Source organism: Silene latifolia, chromosome 11 (genome assembly GCF_048544455.1).
Source record: "Silene latifolia isolate original U9 population chromosome 11, ASM4854445v1, whole genome shotgun sequence".
Classification (NCBI taxonomy): domain Eukaryota; kingdom Viridiplantae; phylum Streptophyta; class Magnoliopsida; order Caryophyllales; family Caryophyllaceae; genus Silene; species Silene latifolia.
The window spans coordinates 9,682,508-9,684,187 of record NC_133536.1 but is presented as its reverse complement, the minus strand read 5'-3'; the positions used below and the strand labels follow the sequence as shown (position 1 = coordinate 9,684,187).

The window sequence follows — 1,680 nt, the reverse complement described above, 5'->3', positions numbered from 1 at the left end:
GATGCATTCGATCCGTCTTGGTGCTCATGCTATTGGGTAGTCTTTATGCTTAATTTGTAGCTAGTTCATCTCGATCAAGTGACAACTTATTGAGGAGCTTAAGGTGACTAAGAAATTAGTCTTAAACCCTTGACCACCATTATTACCCTTTTCTTGTTAGACCTTGTTTCTCCCCCTAATTGCCCTTTGTGAACCCAAAGACCTTAGCCTTCCATCAATTGAATACAATCTCATTTAGTTTAATTTAACTTGTTTGCATCTTAATTTAGATAAATCAACATCTTATTTTGTTTGACTAAACTAAAGACTTAAACCAACCAAGTATCTAACCCCCGCCATCTTCGTGTTCGACACCCGAATAAATACTACTTTTATTTGGTTTTATAAATTGTTTTTGATTGGGAAGTGACGGCAAATCCCTCACATCAAAATGGCGCCGTTGCCGGGGATGGCGTTAGGTTATGCTTAGTTAGTTAGAGTCTTAGGCTTAGTCTTTACTTGTTGTTTGCTTGTTTGTGTAGTTTGTGTGCTTCTTGTAGAGTGTGTGTGATTTTTGCCTTACCCTAGTGTGTAAAAGCACTAGGAGTCTTACGGTTTGACAAGTTGTATGCTTAGGAGGAACCACCAAGCTTTGCTCTTTGACTCCGATCCCGAAAGGCTTTTTAGAGCCTTAAGGAATAGGACCATTGCAAGGGTTATAACCTCTTCTCAAGCAACCATAAACCAAGCAAATCCACCCATCCAACCTCTCATTGAAAACACAACTCAACAACAACCAAACACTACAATTGAGCCTTCAATAGAAAATCCATTTCACAACTTCCAACTTCCAAATAACCCACCTCAAACACCACCTTCTCATATACCAAATCCACCACCACCACCAATGGCTTTACGTGACCATAACCGTCCTAACCACAATGATGCTTGTGACCCAATTAATTTTGGCGCATTGGCTCCCAACAACTTTGAGATGCATCCCGCCCAAGTCGGGTTGATTGAGAAGGATTTGTTCGGGGGGCATATTGAAGAGGATGCCCATGCTCATCTCCGGAAGTTTAAAAGAAAAGTTTCAATGATGAAGAAGAATGGGGTGTCCGAGGACACCTTGAGAATGATGTTGTTTCCGTTTTCATTGACGGGCAAAGCGGACCGATGGTTGAACATTCACCCACCGGATACTTTCACTACTTGGGATGCCTTGGCTAAAGCATTCATGGCCAAATATTACCCTTCCTCAAAGACCGCGATGCTCCGTAATGAGATTCATACATTTCAACAAGAGGATGGGGAGTCTTTGGGTGAAGCTTGGGACCGTTATCAAGACTTGATAGCAAGTTGCCCCCACCATGGAATACCGGAATGGTACATCACTCAAACATTCTTCCAAACTTTGCTACCGAGGACTAAGGAGATGGTAAATGCCTCCGCGGGGGGAGGATTTGATCACTTGAGTGATGAAGAGGGCACGGCATTGATCAAGAAAATGGTAGATTCGGAAGCAAACTATGGTTCTAGAGGAAACATGCTAAGAAGGAATGTGAAATTTCCTAAGGAAAACTCCTCCAACTCCGAGACAAATGCCAAGCTCGACTTACTCACAAAACAATTTGAGAAGTTTCAAAGAAATCAAGTGCACCAAGCCGCAACCTCACATGGGGCACCCATGGAAAAAGTGGC

General features: G+C 42.6%; 1 non-coding gene across 1 annotated transcript; it reads right to left on the bottom strand.

Moving 5' to 3' along the window:
• Positions 1 to 1,249: 1,249 nt before the first annotated feature.
• LOC141615694 (small nucleolar RNA R71) lies at positions 1,250 to 1,356 on the bottom strand. The gene has a single exon (XR_012530100.1). It is a non-coding gene; the product is annotated as a small nucleolar RNA R71 (small nucleolar RNA).
• Positions 1,357 to 1,680: the final 324 nt, after the last annotated feature.